Genomic DNA, 18743 nt, shown 5'->3' with positions numbered 1-18743 from the left:
GGGCATATTTTGTGAAATATTATAAAATTAATTTATTTTACTTTATTTGATATACAAAATTTGTGAGGGAGCAACCAAGCTTTTTTACATTCAATTTCAGTAATATACGCAATCCCAGATGAATTTCCCTCTAGATCTTGTTCATGGAATTAAAAATTATGTATTATTACATTTCTTATCCAGCAGGGGGCAACCTTCTAACATAAATTGTGCATCTATCTTGACATGTTCTCCAAAACACATATGAGACTTCATTAATTAAGACCTGAAGGTATTGCTTTGCATATAGAATTAAATTCTTTATAATATATTGGTAAGTTATATGCTTCTAAGAACTTTCTATACAAGAAAGTACCGGTCAAAAGTTTTACAACACCTACTCATTCAAGGTTTTTTTTTTTTCTACTATTTTCTACATTGTAGAATAGTAGTGAAGATACAAAACTATGAAATAACACATATGGAATTATGTAGTGACCAAAAAGTGTTAAACAAATGTAAATATGTTTTATATTTGAAACTCTTCAAATAAATCTGGCTCTCATGAGGACCGCCACAGGAAAGAAAGACCCAGAGTTACCTCTGCAGTGGAGGATAAGTTCATTAGAGTTACCAGCCTCAGAAATTACTGCCCAAATAAATGCTTCACATAGTTCAAGTAACAGACACATCTCAACATCAGCTGTTCAGAGGAGACTGATACTTGCATTTAAGAGCAGTTGGAGGCCACGGAAGGAGAGTTGTATGGCATTGAAGCTCGTCTGGAGGTTAGTTAACACAGTGTCCAAAGAGGGGCCAGAAGTATACAGAATGGTGTCGTCTGCGTAGAGGTGGATCAGAGAATCACCAGCAGCAAGAGTGACATCATTGATGTATACAGAGAAGAGAGTCGGCCCGAGAATTGAACCCTGTGGCACCCCCATAGAGACTGCCAGAGGTCCGGACAACACACTGAACTCTATCAGAGACGTAGTTGGTAAACCAGGCGATGCAATCATTTGAGAAACCCAGGCTGTCGAGTCTGCCAATAAGAATGTGGTGATTGACAGAGTCGAAAGCCTTGGCCAGGTCGATGAATACGGCTGCACAGTAATCTCTCTTATCGATGGCGGTTATGATATCGTTTAGGACCTTGAGCGTGGCTGAGGTGCACCCATGACTAGCTCTGAAACCAGATTGCATAGTGGAGAAGGTACGGTGGGATTCGAAATTATCTGTAATCTGTTTGTTAACTTGGCTTTCGAAGACCTTAGTAAGACAGGGTAGGATAGATATAGGTCTGTAGCAGTTTGGGTCTAGAGTGTCACCCCCTTTGAAGAGGGGGATGACCCCGGCAGCTTTCCAATCTTTGGGAATCTCAGACGATACCAAAGAGAGGTTGAACAGGCTAGTAATAGGGGTTGCAACATTTTCGGCAGATCATTTTAGAAAGAGAGGGTCCTGATCGTCGAGCATGGCTGATTTGTAGGGGTCCAGATTTTGCAGCTCTTTCAGAACATCAGCTATCTGGATTTGGGTGGAGAAATGGTGGGGCTTGGACGGGTTGCTGTGGAGGGTGCCGGGCAGTTGACCGTGGTAGGGTAGCCAGGTGAAAAGCATGGCCAGCCGTATAGAAATGCTTATTGAAATTCTCAATTGTAGTGGATGTATCAGTGGTAACAGTGTTTCCTAGCCTCAGAGCAGTGGGCAGCTGGGAGGAGGTGCTCTTGTTCTCCATGGACTTTACAGTGTCCCAGAACTTTTTTGAGTTTGTACTACAGGATGCAAATTTCTGTTTGAAAAAGCTAGACTTATCTTTCCTAACTGCCTGTGTATATTTGTTCGTAACTTCCCTGAAAAGTTGCATATCACGGGGGCTATTCGATGCTAATGCAGAACGCCACAGGATGTTTTTGTGCTGGTCAAGGGCGGGCAGACAGGTCTGGAGTGAACCAAGAACTATATCCATTACTAGTTCTACATTTTTTTGAACGGAGCATGCTTATTTAAGATGGTGAGGAAGTTACTTTTAAAGAATAACAAGGCATCCTCTACTGACGGGATGAGGTCAAAGTCATTCCAGGATACCCCGGCCAGGTCGATTAGAAAGGCCTGCTCGCAGAAGTGTTTTAGGGAGCGTCTGACAGTGATGAGTGGAGGTCGTTTGACAGCGGACCCATTACGGATGCAGGCAATGAGGCAGTGATCTCTGAGATCTTGATTGAAAAAAGCAGAGGTGTATTTGGAGGGCGAGTTAGTTAGGATGATATCTATGAGGGTGCCCGTGTTTACGGATTTGGGGATGTACCTGGTAGGTTCATTGATAACTTGTGTGAGATTGAGGGCATCAAGCTTAGATTGTAGTATGGCTGGGGTGTTAAGCATGTCCCAGTTTAGGTCACCTAGCAGCACGAGCTCAGAAGATAGATGGGGGGCAATCAAATCACATATGGTGTCGAGGGCACAGTTGGGGGCAGAGGGTGGTCTGTAGCAAGTGGCAACGGTGAGAGACTTGTTTCTGGAAAGGTGCATTTTTAGAAGTAGATGCTCGAATTGTTTGGGTACAGACCTGGATAGTAAGATAGCCTGCAGAGTTCTATCTTTGCAGTAGATTGCAACACGCCCCCTTTAGCAGTTCTATCTTGGCTATGTTATAGTTAGCGATGGAGATTTCAGGGTTTTTGGGGGTTTTCCTAAGCCAGGATTCAGACACGGCTAAGACATCCGGGTTGGCAGTGTGCTAAAGCAGTGAATAAAACAAATTTAGGGATTAGGCTTCTAGTGTTAACATGCATGAAACCAAGACTTTTGCAGTTACAGAAGTCAACAAATGAGAGCACCTGGGGGGGTGGGAGTGGAGCTAGGCACTGCAGGGCCTGGATTAACCTCTACATCACCAGACGAACAGAGGAGAAGTAGGATATAAAGGCTATACGAACTGGCCGTCTAGCACATTCAGAACAGAGAGTAAAAGGAGTAGATTTCTGGACACAATAACATAGATTCAAGGCATAGTGTACAGACAAAGGTAAGGTAGGATGTGAGTACATTGGAGGTAAACCTAGGCATTGAGTAATGATGAGAGATATAGTCTCTAGAGAAGTTTAAACCAGGTGAAGTCATCACATATGTAGGAGGTGGAACATCATGGTTGGTTAAGGCATATTGAGCAGGGCTAGAGGCTCTACAGTGAAATAAGACAGTAATCACTAACCTGGACAGTAATGGGCAAGGCATATTGATATTATAGGGAGGCATGCGTAGCCAAGTGATCGTATGGGTCCAGTGAGTGGTTGGTCTGGCTGGGGACACATTAGACTGGTGGAAATCTGTCCTTTGGTCTGATCAGTCCAAATTTGAGATTTTTGGTTCTATCCGCCATGTCTTTGTGAGACACAGAGTAGGTGAACGGGATGATCTCTGCATGTGTGGTTCCCATCGTGAAGCATAGAGTAGGTGTGATGGTGCTTTGCGGGTGACACTGTGATTTATTTAGAATTCAATGCACACTTAGCTAGCACGTTCACAGAGCATTCTGCAGTGATACGCCATCCCATCTGGTTGGCGCTTAGTGGGACTATCATTTGTTTTTCAAGAGGACAATGACCCAGCACACCTCCAGGCTGTGTAAGAGCTATTTGACCAAGGAGAGTGATGGAGTGCTGCATCAGATGACCTGGTCTCCACAATCACCCGACCTCAACCCAATTGAGATGGTTTGGGATGAGCTGGACTGCAGAGTGAAGGAAAAGCAGCCAACAAGTGCTCAACATATGTAGTAACTCCTTCAAGACTGTTGGAAACACATTCCAAGTGAAGCTGGTTGAGAGAATGCCAAGTGTGCAAAGCTGTCATTAAGGCAAAGGGTGGCTACTTTGAAGAATCTCAAATATATTTTGGTTTGGTTACTACATTATTCCCAATGTGTTATTTCATAGTTTTTATATCTTCACTATTATTCTACAATGTAGAAAATAGTAAATATAAAGAAAACCCCTTGAATGAGTAGGTGTGTCCAAACGTTTGACTGGTACTTTATATATATATAGTATATAAAGAAATATATACTATATATATATATATATATAGTATATATTTCTTTACTCAAAAATTAAATCAATAATTAATGTTCCAAACACAAAAAAAGTTCAATGACAAAAGATTGTCAAGCCAAGCATATGATTTTAGGTATGGAGGGATGTATTTTCTGTTTGTGGAGATTGACAGTCTTATTTATTGTGGTGTTGAAAACGCAAACCATGATATTGAAGCGCCCAAAGTCAGTATGCTTTGTTTATTGGTTGTGTGGTGCATTGGCACAGAAACCTGTTGGTGGTACAATTATTATTTGTTTTGCATATATTTTATATAATTATAAATATGCCATCAAAATGTTGAAAATGTGATGTCCTAGCTGATGATTGTCTGCAGCCGGCTCTGATCGTAGTGTAGGTCTAGTGAAACAGGCAACGAGATTGAGTGCGACTGAGGTGGTCAGAGACCCTCAATCTTCTTGCTCTTAGCCCTGTGTGGCATCGACTGCTGAAGTGTCAAAGCTGATGAAAATTTTACTTTTATGAAAATAGCGACGCTGCTGTTATTTGTGGTCGTAAACATTCTGTAGAATAAATGATATGAGGTTTTGGACATTTAAGACACCAGGAGTAGAACAGACCTTCCAGTCCATTTCAAACTGTATCTAAAGGAATGTTGTTTGACTTCTTTTTAAAGAACTCATTGATTGAAATGTCTTTCATTGAATAGAACAAGCAGGCTGAGCACTCCTACAGAATGAATCAAATGCAGAAGAATGACAATATAAATAGTGTTCACTATCACACCAGAACAGAGGCAAGGCCCTGAGACTTCACAACAAAGCTCCGTGTTTAATTAAAACCAGACAGAATTACACAAATAGGGACAAATGTACAATTGAAAAAAAAATACAATAAAACCTTATCTACTTTCTAATTCCCTTTGGTCCATTTCCACATGGTGGTTCTGTGCATCTTTAATAAAGGTGACTGTAAATGGTATGAGTCAGAGTTGACATTGAAACAATACTGACTTTACTACTGTAGTTTCCCTCTACAAGCTCTGAGGAAATCTAAAAACTATAAATAACTCTTAACTCACAGTTGGTTAACAATAATTAGTTTTCTTAACACAACCTATTAAAGACTTTTCCTTTTACTCAAATCAAGATTAGCTAACAGCAGCAACACACACATTTAACAAAGTGGCACATTGATTTGTTGAGTAGAGCTAACAATAAGCATGTTTAACAAGCACGGAGTGATTGAGGATAAGAGCATATTAGAAAACATGGTCAAACAAGACAAATCGTTTCAGGTTCCATCAAGCGATTTATGACTCAGTGACGGTTCATCCTCAACTATTTAACAGCACGGCTTCGCTGATTACATGGACTTATTGTGAGTCATGTTATTAGGTCAAAGTTCATTCTCACATTAAATGAAAGACGGTCCATCGGCGTAAACATTAAAGCTTGTTCTGGTAACCTGCCTCTATTGTTTAGGAAAGGGCTTCCAAAGTACAAAACATTAAAGCTTGTTCTGGTAACCTGCCTCTATTGTTTAAGAAAGGGCTTCCAAAGTACAAAACATTAAAGCTTGTTCTGGTAACCTGCCTCTATTGTTTAGGAAAGGGCTTCCAAAGTACAAAACATTAAAGCTTGTTCTGGTAACCTGCCTCTATTGTTTAGGAAAGGGCTTCCAAAGTACAAAACATTAAAGCTTGTTCTGGTAACCTGCCTCTATTGTTTAGGAAAGGGCTTCCAAAGTACAAAACATTAAAGCTTGTTCTGGTAACCTGCCTCTATTGTTTAGGAAAGGGCTTCCAAAGTACAAAACATTAAAGCTTGTTCTGGTAACCTGCCTCTATTGTTTAGGAAAGGTCTTCCAAAGTACAAAACATTAAAGCTTGTTCTGGTAACCTGCCTCTATTGTTTAGGAAAGGGCTTCCAAAGTACAAAACATTAAAGCTTGTTCTGGTAACCTGCCTCTATTGTTTAGAAAGGGCTTCCAAAGTACAAAACATTAAAGCTTGTTCTGGTAACCTGCCTCTATTGTTTAGGAAAGGGCTTCCAAAGTACAAAACATTAAAGCTTGTTCTGGTAACCTGCCTCTATTGTTTGAGAAGTTAGAAAAGGGCTTCCAAAGTACAAAACATTAAAGCTTGTTCTGGTAACCTGCCTCTATTGTTTAGGAAAGGTCTTCCAAAGTACAAAACATTAAAGCTTGTTCTGGTAACCTGCCTCTATTGTTTAGGAAAGGGCTTCCAAAGTACAAAACATTAAAGCTTGTTCTGGTAACCTGCCTCTATTGTTTAGGAAAGGGCTTCCAAAGTACAAAACATTAAAGCTTGTTCTGGTAACCTGCCTCTATTGTTTAGGAAAGGGCTTCCAAAGTACAAAACATTAAAGCTTGTTCTGGTAACCTGCCTCTATTGTTTAGGAAAGGGCTTCCAAAGTACAAAACATTAAAGCTTGTTCTGCCTCTATTGTAACCTGCCTCTATTGTTGTTTAAAACATTAAAGCTTAAAGCTTTCTGGTAACCTGCCTCTATTGTTTAGGAAAGGGCTTCCAAAGTACAAAACATTAAAGCTTGTTCTGGTAACCTGCCTCTATTGTTTAGGAAAGGGCTTCCAAAGTACAAAACATTAAAGCTTGTTCTGGTAACCTGCCTCTATTGTTTAGGAAAGGTCTTCCAAAGTACAAAACATTAAAGCTTGTTCTGGTAACCTGCCTCTATTGTTTAGGAAAGGGCTTCCAAAGTACAAAACATTAAAGCTTGTTCTGGTAACCTGCCTCTATTGTTTAGGAAAGGGCTTCCAAAGTACAAAACATTAAAGCTTGTTCTGGTAATATATTGCCTGCCTCTATTGTTTAGGAAAGGGCTTCAAAGTACAAAACATTAAAGCTTGTTCTGGTAACCTGCCTCTATTGTTTAGGAAAGGGCTTCCAAAGTACAAAACATTAAAGCTTGTTCTGGTAACCTGCCTCTATTGTTTAGGAAAGGGCTTCCAAAGTACAAAACATTGCATCGGATTGTTTTTCTACAAAAATATATTGCTTGTTTTGACAATGTGAAGTAGAAAATGCCATGGATTGCAATACATCATGATTCCAATATGCAACGTTACTTCAGATGCAGGTGCCCATTGCTTATAACAAGGAGAGGACGGTCAAAAAGTCAGTGGCGACGTCACTTTCTGTTGATAGTGGGACGCAGTCTCTTCCTCAAAGAACCAACTTAGGGGAAGTGAAGAGGGAATACAACTGGCAAGTTCAAATGGCCATGACAGGAACATAAGACAGATGGAAGAAAGAGGAAAGAAAGGAGGGAAGAAAAAGAAAGAAAGAAAGAAAGAAAGAAAGAAAGAAAGAAAGAAAGAAAGAGGGAAGAAAAAGAAAGAAAGAAAGAAAGAAAGAAAGAGGGAAGAAAAAGAAAGAAAGAAAGAAAGAAAGAGGGAAGAAAAAGAAAGAAAGAAGGAAGAAAGAAAGAAAGAGGAAAGAAAGAAAGAAAGAAAGAAAGAGGAAAGAAAGAAAGAAAGAAAGAAAGAAAGAAAGAAAGAGGGAAGAAAGAAGAAAGAAAGAAAGAAAGAGGAAGAAAGAAAGAAAGAAAGAAAGAAAGAAAGAAAGAGGGAAGAAAGAAAGAAAGAAAGAGGGAAGAAAGAAAGAAAGAAAGAAAGAGGGAAGAAAGAAAGAGGGAAGAAAGAAAGAGGGAAGAAAGAAAGAGGGAAGAAAGAAAGAGGGAAGAAAGAAAGAAAGAAAGAGGAAAGAAAGAAGAAAGAAAGAAAGAGGAAAGAAAGAGGAAAGAAAGAAAGAGGGAAGAAAGAAAGAGGGAAGAAAGAAAGAGGGAAGAAAGAAAGAGGGAAGAAAGAAAGAAAGAGGGAAGAAAGAAAGAAAGAGGGAAGAAAGAAAGAAAGAGGGAAGAAAGAAAGAAAGAGGGAAGAAAGAAAGAAAGAAAGAGGGAAGAAAGAAAGAGGGAAGAAAGAAAGAGGGAAGAAAGAAAGAAAGAAAGAAAGAAAGAGGGAAGAAAGAAAGAAAGAAAGAAAGAAAGAAAGAGGGAAAGAAAGAAAGAAAGAAAGAAAGAAAGAAAGAAAGAGGGAAGAAAGAAAGAAAGAAAGAAAGAAAGAAAGAAAGAGGGAAGAAAGAAAGAGGGAAGAAAGAAAGAGGGAAGAAAGAAAGAGGGAAGAAAGAAAGAGGGAAGAAAGAAAGAAAGAAAGAGAAAGAAAGAAGAAAGAAAGAAAGAGGGAAGAAAGAAAGAGGGAAGAAAGAGAGGAAGAAAGAAAGAGGGAAGAAAGAAAGAGGGAAGAAAGAAAGAGGGAAGAAAGAAAGAAAGAGGGAAGAAAGAAAGAAAGAGGGAAGAAAGAAAGAAAGAGGGAAGAAAGAAAGAAAGAAAGAGGGAAGAAAGAAAGAAAGAAAGAAAGAAAGAAAGAAAGAGGGAAGAAAGAAAGAGGGAAGAAAGAAAGAGGGAAGAAAGAGGGAGAAAGAAAGAAAGGGAAGGAGGGAAGACTTAACACATATACAGAGGAGTTAAGACCTCCTCATTAAGACCTCTTCCTCATTGTACAAAAATGATGTGGATGACATCTTCTCCATGTTTTTATACCATAGTAACTTGATCCTGAAAAACAAAACAAAAGCATTATTCATGAGTCATTAAGGGACTGAAACAAGACTTCATGGGTTCTCTGACAGAGAAGGAACTGAATTCATGGCAGACCGTCTCTCTACCAAAGCAGGTATAACCTCATGCCAGGTATGATACAGGTTTAGTGAGTCACCACAGCCTCAAAAACTTGCAATCAGTATAAATCTGTTTATTGAGCAAAGTCATCACAGCTTCTGAATAGCAGGCAATAAAACTATGTTTCTTTAGCTGGGTTATAAAGACGACAAGGTGAAAACACTGAGACAAGTCTGTTTATGTCGATGACCTTCACAATGGCCACATCTGGCTACCTCATTAACACCAGTACAATAATAGCTAACCGCAGCAGATTTAAACAGCCACAGACAGTATCTATGAAAAGAAACAAAACAGGAATGCTGCCTAGAGTCAAAATGTGAGAGTAAATAAATCTCTGAAGTGGTTCTGTGGGAAAGGCCTTGTTAAAACTGCTTCAGAGTTAAGTCCAGCTTTAGTGAACCTTACATCACATTTCTAAAGAAGTTAAGCAATGAAGTCTCAGCCTGTCTGAAGTAAATCGCTCAGGTCCTTTAGAAATGCACAGTATTTCCACTGGCAGGAAAATAGAGTGAATTGAAGCAGGTAATCAGTCTAATACACCGGTCTCACTGACATATTCAAACCCCTTCCCTTTCAAATTCTGTTACATTACAGCCTTATTTTAATCCATTTTAGAATATGTGTTTTCCTCAATCTACAAACAATATCCCATAGCGACAAAGTGAACAGTTATTTTTTGAAAATGCATTAAAAATGTTTTAAAAAACTGAAATTCCTTCATTTAAGTATTCAGACCATTTGCTATGACATTCGAAATTGAGCTCATGTGCATCCTATTTCCATTGATAAACCTAGAGATGTTTCTTCAACTTGATTGGAGTCCAACTATGGTAAATTCAATTGATTGGACATGATTTGGAAAGGCATACGCCTGTCTATATAAAAATGTCCCAGTTGACAGTGCATGTCAGAGCAAAAATCCAAGCCATGAGGTCAAAGGAATTGTTCGTAGAACTCAGCGACAGGATTGTGTCGAGGCACAGATCTGGGGAAGGGTACCCAAAAAATGTCTGCAGGATTGAAAACCCCCAAGAACACAGTAGCTTACATCATTCTTAAATGGAAGAAGTTTGGAACCACCAAGACGCTTCCTAGAGCTGGCCACCCAGCCAAACTGAGCAATCGGGGGAGAAGGACCTTGGTCAGGGAGGTGACCAAGAACCAGACAGAGCTCTAGAGTTTCTCTGTGGAGATGGGAGAACATTCCAGAAAGACAACGATCTCTGCAGCACTCCACCAATCAGGCCTTTATAATAGTGGCAAGACGGAAACCACTCCTCAGTAAAAGGCACATGACAGTCCGCTTGAAGTTTGCCAAAAGGCACCTAAAGGACATTCAGACCATGAGAAACAAGATGATCTCGTCTGATGAAACCAAGATCGAACTCTTTTGCCTGAATGCCAAGTCTGGAGGAAACCTGGTACCATCCCTATGCTGAAGCATGTTGGTGGCAGCATCATGCTGTGGGGATGTTTTTCAGCAGCAGAGACTGGGAGACAAGTCAGGATTGAGGGAAAAATGAACAGAGCAAAGTACAGCGAGATCCTTGAAGAAAATCTCCTCCAGAGCACTCAGAACCTCAGACTGGGGCGAAGGTTCACCTTCCAACAGGACAACAACCCTGGACAACGCAGGAGCCAAGACAACGCAGGAGTGGCTTCGGAAAAAGACTGTCCTTGAGTGGCCCAGCCAGATATCAGACTTGAACCTGATCGAACATCTCTGTAGAGACCTGAAAACGGCTGTGCAGCGACACTGCCCAGAATAATGGGAGAAACTCCCCAAATACAGGTGTGCCAACATGCTGGTGTCATACCCAAGAAGGCACGAGGCTGTAATTGCTGCCAAAGGTGCTTCAACAAAGTACTGAATAAAGGGTCTGAATTAGGGATGCACAATATATCGGTGAACATATCGGAATGACAACATCGGTATCGGCCAACATCGATTTCTAGTTTAACGCCCCGATGTGCTAAACCGATGTCAAAGCGGACTTACTTGCATACATACATACATACATACATACTTTTTTTTTTTTTACCTTTATTTTAAATGACGGCCTAGGAACAGTGGGTTTACTGCCTGTTCAGGGGCAGAACGACAGATTTGTACCTTGTCAGCTTGGGGATTTGAACTTGCAACCTTTCGGTTACCTGCTCTAACCACTAGGCTACCCTGCCGCGTAACGTAGGTACATGATGTAATAACAGCACATAAAATTTTGCACAACACAGCATTCCTAAACTAGCCCACAATGTCTGCTGTGTGGATCGAGCAGTCATTTGAAAGATGAACAAAATGTCAGCGAGACCATTCAAAAGGGTGAAATCCATTAACTTCTTGGATATAGGGGGCACTCTTTTAATTTATGGATAAAAAAAACGTTCCCATTTTAAACAAGATATTTTGTCATGAAAAGATGCTCAACTATGCACATAATTGACAGCTTTGGAAAGAAAACACTGACGTTTCCAAAACTGCAAAGATATTGCCTGTGAGTGCCACAGAACTAATGCTACAGGCAAAAACAAGATGAAACTTCAAACAGGAATTGAGCCAGATTTTTGAGGCGCTGTGTTCCAATGTCTCCTTATTTGGCTGTGAATGCGCCAAGAACGAGCCTACACTTTCTGTCGTTTCCCCAAGGTGTCTGCAGCATTGTGAAGTATTTGTAGGCATATCATTGGAAGATTGACCATAAGAGACTACATTTACCAGGTGTCCACCTGGTGTCCTCCGTTGAAATTGGTGCGTAATCTCCAGCTGCATGTATTTTCCCATGTGATTCAGAGGAGAAACAAAACTGCCACGAATGACTTATCGTCGAATAGATATGTGAAAAACACCTTGAGGATTGATTCTAAACAACGTTTGCCATGTTTCTGACGATATTATGGAGTTAATTTGGAAAAAAGTAAGGCGTTTTGATGACTGAATTTTCTGTTTTTTTTCTCAGCCAAACGTGATGAACAAAACAGAGCGATTTCTTCTACACAAATTATCTTTTTGGAAAAACTGAACATTTGCTATCTAACTGAGAGTCTCCTCATTGAAAACATCCGAAGTTCTTCAAAGGTAAATTATTTTATTTGAATGCTTTTCTTGGTTTTGTGAAAATGTTGCCTGCTGAATGCTAGGCTTAATGCTATGCTAGCTATCAATACTCTTACACAAATGCTATGGTTGAAAAGCATATTTTGAAAATCTGAGATGACAGTGTTGTTAACAAAAGGCTAAGCTTGAGAGCCAATATATTTATTTCATTTCATTTGCGATTTTCATGAATAGTTAACGTTGCGTTATGGTAATGAGCTTGAGGCTATAATTACGATCCCGGATAAGGGATTGCTCGTCATAACAGGTTAACCAAGATAATTGAATTCATTGCCCTTGATAGTCAACCGTTCTCTGTTGTGGGAGATGTTGGCTTTCGCCCGACTGGGTCGAGCACCCGGTACCACACTACCAAGTGCGCTATTTTCAGATGTTGCCCTACCGGAGTTACACACAGTAATAGCGTCACTGCTATCAGCTTCACGACATACACACTATGGAACGCCATTTGGGTCACGAACAAGTTATAAACGGCCAGCTAGCTTCATCTGGCTAGTGAGGCTCGACCCGCACCAGGTTATGTGTTGTGAAGCTTGCAGCAATAAGGATTAGGCACAATAGTGGAATTTGTGGTTTGCTATCAAAATAAAAGTATGTAATTGACAGTAATGCAAATTAATACAAATAGTAGAATTAAGCCATACTTTTATTTTGAAGGCTAAACGCAAAGTCCGCAATTGTGGCTAATCCTTATTGTGGCTAGCTTCACATAGATGAGTCCGACCATTAATCAAATAAGAACTGTCTTATAAATTAGGGTTATTTTAGATGACACCTAGCTATGTAGTTAGCTAGCTAACTAGAACTACTGAAACAGATGTGTTATTTGACGTGTATCTTCGTTGACATGCAAAGACCCAAACAGGGTTCAATAGAAGTCCTGGTTGAGAATAAAACGACTGAACAAATGAACAACGAAACAGCACAGCAAGTAAGTGAAAGAAATAGGTTTCGATTATGTTTTACTGGTAATGGGGACATACGTAAATGCCAACAAAGTAACTTTTTGGTCAGTGTGGTGCGTGGGTTACCTTTATTTAACTAGGCAAGTCAGTTAGCAACAAATTCTTATTTACAATGACAACACAGACAACGCTGGGTCAATTGTGCACCGCACTATGGGACACCTAATCACAGACGGATGTGATACAGCCTGGATTCAAACCAGGGACTGTAGTCACACCTCTTGCACTGAGATGCAGTGCCTTAGACCACTGCGTCCATGTGTGTGTTTTAACTATTTAACTGTACTAGAATGCTTAAAAGATGGCTAAAATTGTAAATATCGTTATCATTTGTTTGGCAAGGAAAATATTGGATATTGTATTGGCCAAAAATGTCATATTGGTGGATCACTAGTTTGAATACTTCTGTAAATGTGATCAGTTTTTTATTTTTAATAAATTTGCTAAAAATTAAATAAAAAAAAACAGTTTTTGCTTTGTCATTATTGGGTATTGGGTATAGACTGAGGGGGGGAAAACAATAATTGAATCTATTTTAGAACAAGGCTGTAACGTAGCAAAATGTGGAAAAAGTGAAGGGGTCTGAACACTTTCTGAATGCGCTGTATTATCGGAGATAGTACTGTCACTGGTACTAGCACCATCACCACCGAGTACAGGAAATATTGTCATGTGTACTAGAAACGGTACCATTACTGCTGTTACACCCAGTAGGGTGGGTGGGTTGAGAACCACTATCAATACCACTGGGACTACCACTGGTAGCAGTGGTACTATAGCAGTGGTACTATAGCAGTGGTACTATAGCAGTGGTACTATAGCAGTGGTATTACTGTAATGTTAGTAGTCCATTTGTCTTCAAGACAAAGTAAACACACAAACGTGTCTTGATGAAAGTATAAGCAACTAGTGTACGCAAATAGAAGCAAAGTTAAAAACAAATGACTTTTCTCCATGCAAATAGCTGCTCACTGTCATCTTGTGACTAAGCGTTTCCTGTACCATCTGCAATGATGCTTTGTAAATGCCAGTAAGGCCCAGGCAGCATTGTAATAACTCCACCCAGTCATAAAATACATGCCTGAACATGTCCTGAGGGTTTACATAATTCATGGGTATTTTTTTGGTACTCACCCATCCTCCCTGCTGGGTGATCCAGCCAGCCAGCCTGGTGTTAATGAAGGCAGTCATACAAGACTGGATGGTGGCTCTAAGGTCAGGACAGGTCTTCTTAACATACAGACCCAGGGCCATGGAGGCCTTCAGCAGCTGCATCTCAGGGGCCACCTCTGCTCTCTGGGCCGCACACATGTTGTCCACGGTAGGCGCAAACTCCTCCACCGCCTGGGGAGAGAGAGGGGGGACAGGCGGTTACCCTCAAACTCCAGGGCGTCGTCGTTTTCAATATGATTCTGTAAAAGCATGCATCTCAAGTTGGGATTCTGCCCTATATGATAGTTCAGCCCCAGAGCTATAAAAACTGAGGAAGTATTACACTATTTTCATATCCTGTTCTAACTGTCCCTTTTATTGAGTCAAACTTGTTGCATAGTGCTTTGTGGGTTGTTTATTTATTTAATTCTTTAATTTACTCTTAGGCCAGAGAAAATTGATTCACTATATTTAAGGATGACGCAATAACCATGCATTTAACCGACTGTTTCTTTATAATGAGGGATTTCCCACATTGCACCTGGACACACAAATATTTGAAATTTGCGCTGACTTCAGCCATGACTGCATGAGAGAGAAATGAAACGTAAATGAAAATGTATTTCACTGTCCAATCAGAGGCTCACAAATGACCTGACGTGATCTGAGGCGGTTTGGTCTCTTGGGCATCAACTTGGGAAAGACTCAAGGAAGAGCGGACAATGCGGTATAAACAGAGCCGCATATATTGGACCAAAAATAACACAGATTTCTTTTCTTCTCGGGGTGTGGAGAAAACTGAGGCGGAGCATCTGTTAAACAGTAATTCAACTTTGTCCAGCCTTACCAAAGAACCTAACCACACACGCCACACATTTCTAAGTTCTGCGTCTCTAGGAAATGAAACAACCATATTAGACACCAACACACTGTACATGTATGATTCTGCACTGCCTTTACACAATTACAAACCTACTACCAAAGACTTGAATGTAGCCTACGTCACTACGTTTGGAAGTCTCAAATGTTAAAACTGGAGAACTTTCTTATGTATACTGAACAAAAATATAAATGCAACATGTGTTGGTCCCATGTTTCATTATCTGAAACAAAAGATCCCAGAAATGTTTCATACCCACAAAATCTTAATTCTCCCAAATGTTGAGCAAAAATATGTTTAGATCTGTTAGTGAACACTTCTCCTTTAGCAAGATAATCCATCCACCTGACAGGTGTGGCATATCAAGAAGCTGATTAAACAGCATGATCATTTTTAAAATTATATTTAAACTAAGAAAGTCAGTTATGAACAAATTCTTATTTATAATGACGGCCTACCCCGGCCAAACCTGGACGACGCTGGGCCAACTGTGCACCGCCCTATGGGACTCCCAATCACGGCTGGATGTGATACAGCCTGGATTTGAACCAGGGACTGTAGTGACGTCTCTTGCACTGAGATGCAGTGACTTGGACCTCTGCGCCCATCGAGAGCACCATCATTACACAGGTACACCTTGTGCTGGGGACAATAAAAGGACACTAAAATGTACAGTTGTCACAACACAATGCCGCAGTTGAGGGAGCGTGCAATTAGCATGTTGACTGCAGGAATGTCCACCAGAGCTGTTGCCAGAGAACTGAATGTTAATTTCTCTAACATAAGCCACCTCCAACTTTGTTTTGGAGAATTTGTGTTGCAGTATGTACAACCGGCCTCAATCACAGACCACGTGTAACTACTCCAGGCCAAGACCTCCACATCCAGCTTCTTCACCTGCGGGTGAGACCAGCCACCCAGACAGCTGATGAAACTGTGGGTGAGACCAGCCACCCAGACAGCTGATGAAACTGTGGGTTTGCACAACCAGATAATTTCTGCACAAACTGCCAGAAACCGTCTCAGGGATGCCCATCTGCGTGCTCGTCGTCCTCACCAGGGTCTTGACCCGACTGCAGTTTGGTGTCGTAACCAACTTCAATGGGTTACTGCTCACCTTCGATGACCACTGACACGCTGGAGAAGTGTGCTCTTCAGAGATGAATCCTGGTTTCAACTGTACCGACAGATGGCAGACAGTGCATGGCTTTGTGTTGGCGAGCGGTTTGCTGATGTCAACGCTTGTGTACAGTGTACAGTATGGACAGGAATAAGCCAAGAACAACAAACACAATTGCATTTTATCAATGGCAATTTAAATGCACAGATATACCGTGATGAGATCCTGAGGCCCATTGCCATGCCATTCATCTGTCAGCCATCACCTCATGTTTCAGCATGATAATGCACGCTCCATGTTGCAGGATCTGTACACATTTCCTGAAGCTGTAAATGTCCCAGTTCTTCCACGGCCTGCATACTCACCAGACATGTCACATTGAGCATGTTTGGGATGCTCTGAATCGACGTGTACGACAGCGTGTTCTCTTCCGCCAATATCCAGCCACTTCGCACAGCCATTGAAGAGGACCGGGACAACATTCCACAATCAGCCTGATCAACTCTATGTGAAGGACATGTGTCGACACTGCATGATGCAAATGGTGGTCACACCAGATACTGACTGGTTTTCTGATCTAGTCCCCTACTTTCTCTTTTTTTTTTAAAGGTATCCGTGACCAACAGATGCATATCTGTATTCCCAGTCATGTGAAATCCATAAATTAGGGTTTAATTTATTTATTTAAATTGGACTGATGTTTATATGAACTGTAACTCAGTAAAAATCTGTTGCGTTATATTTTGTTAGAAAAAAGATCTCTAAAGTGAAACACAAACAGTAACATTGCTACACTAAGGTTGGACTACTGCTCTAGTCTGTGACTCAGTTGGGAGTGTACAGAGTTCAAATGAAGAGAAAAGTGAGTCAACAACAAGCTAGAGTTGTCCCTTCTTAGTTAACATGCAGGACTTGTAAACACCTGCATTATGTCTGAGGAACAGACTACTTCCAGGTCAACAATCATTCTAAATTAATAATAATAATAATTGGAAACACTGTGTGCTCTACCATGATGTGATAATGAAACGTATCTAACCCCACATTATCACACACTTCAATAGTTACCACTATTTCACACAATAGCACCAACACTATACACACGTCTGTCTAACTATTTAACTTAAGCCAATGGTTGTAGTGCAGGTTGTATGTAGGCCACAAACAGGAATATTGTGGGTTTGACAAGGCATTATTGTGTGTGTGTGTGTGTCATATTATACAACGGGGTGGATCTAATTCTGAATCCTGATTGGTTAATTAAAAGCGCACTCCAGCAGGTGTATACCTGCTAAATCTATGACCTTAAACTGCTTATTTACTCTGTTCCATCAACACACAGGCAGGGAAGTTAGTAATTTGATCTCCACTATAAAAGCATCGAGACATTATCTCACATTCTTTTAGGACTAACATTTTCGTGTGCAACAGCGGAGATCTGTATAAACATTGCTGTCTGTCTCCTCCGATATTTGCAACATTGTTTCAATATTCAAATTCCATCTCCAACTGTCCCATAGTAATGAACGTGTAACATGAGGTGTTGGGACGAGAGAGCACATGTTCTATACCAGGCAGACGCTTGCCTCATTAGCTTATTGTTATAGATGTATACAAATAAATGTCCCTAGAGAATAGTTTAAAATAAATGTCCCTAGAGAATAGTTTAAATAAATGTCCCTAGAGAATAGTTTAAATAAATGTCCCTAGAGAATAGTTTAAATAAATGTCCCTAGAGAATAGTTTAAATAAATGTCCCTAGAGAATAGTTTAAATAAATGTCCCTAGAGAATAGTTTAAATAAATGTCCCTAGAGAATAGTTTAAATAAATGTCCCTAGAGAATAGTTTAAAATAAATGTCCTAGAGAATAGTTTTAAAATAAATGTCCTAGAGAATAGTTTAAAATAAATGTCCCTAGAGAATAGTTTAAAATAAATGTCCTAGAGAATAGTTTAAAATAAATGTCCCTAGAGAATAGTTTTAAATAAATGTCCTAGAGAATAGTTTAAATAAATGTCCCTAGAGAATAGTTTAAATAAATGTCCCTAGAGAATAGTTTAAATAAATGTCCCTAGAGAATAGTTTAAATAAATGTCCCTAGAGAATAGTTTAAATAAATGTCCCCAGAGAATAGTTTAAATAAATGTCCCTAGAGAATAGTTTAAATACATGTCCCTAGAGAATAGTTTAAATAAATGTCCCAGAGAATAGTTTAAATAAATGTCCCTAGAGAATAGTTTAAATAAATGTCCCTAGAGAATAGTTTAAATAAATGTCCTAGAGAATAGTTTAAATAAATGTCCCCAGAGAATAGTTTAAAAATAAATGTCCCTAGAGAATAGTTTAAATAAATGTCCCTAGAGAATAGTTTAAATAAATGTCCCTAGAGAATAGTTTAAATAAATGTCCCTAGAGAATAGTTTAAATAAATGTCCCTAGAGAATAGTTTAAATAAATGTCCCCAGAGAATAGTTTAAAATAAATGTCCCTAGAGAATAGTTTAAATAAATGTCCCCAGAGAATAGTTTAAATAAATGTCCTTAGAGAATAGTTTAAATAAATGCAGCTACTGTTGTTATTCTGTCTGCACTGTTTAACATGAATGTAAATTAGCCCTAGTTGGCTAACAAGGGATAACAACGTTGCCAGCCAGTATGGCAATGGAACATTTAGAAGGAACGACTGGGTCGCGTCCATACATACAGAACATAGACAACGTCTGGGTCACGTCCATACATACAGAACATAGACA

The 18743-nt window shown here is 39.9% G+C and overlaps 2 long non-coding RNA genes across 8 annotated transcripts; one reads left to right on the top strand and one right to left on the bottom strand.

The window, feature by feature from the left end:
* Nucleotides 1-4839: 4839 nt before the first annotated feature.
* LOC127925670 (uncharacterized) lies at nt 4840-7085 on the bottom strand. Of its 7 annotated transcripts, XR_008121915.1 has the most exons (6): nt 6936-7085; nt 6620-6805; nt 6191-6438; nt 6059-6120; nt 5626-5997; nt 4840-5563 (listed from the first exon to the last, which is right to left on the bottom strand). It is a non-coding gene; the product is annotated as an uncharacterized LOC127925670 (long non-coding RNA). The 7 variants fall into 7 exon arrangements; XR_008121913.1 differs by lacking the exon at nt 6620-6805; XR_008121914.1 differs by lacking the exon at nt 6936-7085 and having other exon boundaries at nt 6744-6863.
* On the top strand, nt 5746-6866 carry LOC127925671 (uncharacterized). Its single transcript, XR_008121916.1, has 3 exons — nt 5746-5895; nt 6580-6703; nt 6766-6866. It is a non-coding gene; the product is annotated as an uncharacterized LOC127925671 (long non-coding RNA).
* Nucleotides 7086-18743: the final 11658 nt, after the last annotated feature.

This window comes from Oncorhynchus keta, unplaced genomic scaffold (genome assembly GCF_023373465.1).
Source record: "Oncorhynchus keta strain PuntledgeMale-10-30-2019 unplaced genomic scaffold, Oket_V2 Un_contig_6062_pilon_pilon, whole genome shotgun sequence".
NCBI lineage: Eukaryota > Metazoa > Chordata > Actinopteri > Salmoniformes > Salmonidae > Oncorhynchus > Oncorhynchus keta.
The sequence above is the reverse complement of the archived record's forward strand: the minus strand, read 5'-3'. Positions and strand labels throughout refer to the sequence as shown.